The sequence below is a fragment of the Theobroma umbraticum genome, unplaced genomic scaffold, assembly GCF_002168275.2.
Source record: "Theobroma umbraticum cultivar Fairchild unplaced genomic scaffold, ASM216827v3 scaffold_130.0, whole genome shotgun sequence".
In the NCBI taxonomy this organism is placed as follows: domain Eukaryota; kingdom Viridiplantae; phylum Streptophyta; class Magnoliopsida; order Malvales; family Malvaceae; genus Theobroma; species Theobroma umbraticum.
In genome coordinates, this window is record NW_018397264.1 from 3,553,371 (window position 1) to 3,553,604 (window position 234).

Genomic DNA, 234 nt, shown 5'->3' on the forward strand with positions numbered 1-234 from the left:
TATCATAATCAAATCACTAGGCTTTCTACATGACTGATTTATGTAATGAAAATTACACTAGTACAAAAGCCACTAATAGAAACATAACTAACATTTCTCCACAGAAGTTGAGATGTATCTTGTACCAGGATCCGATCCCGGTGATATCTCTACCAATGATTTCCTCAGAATTTGGAACATGGACTTCAAATTTTAGTAAGTATATACTACATTGAATGGAGATTTTGATAGCGG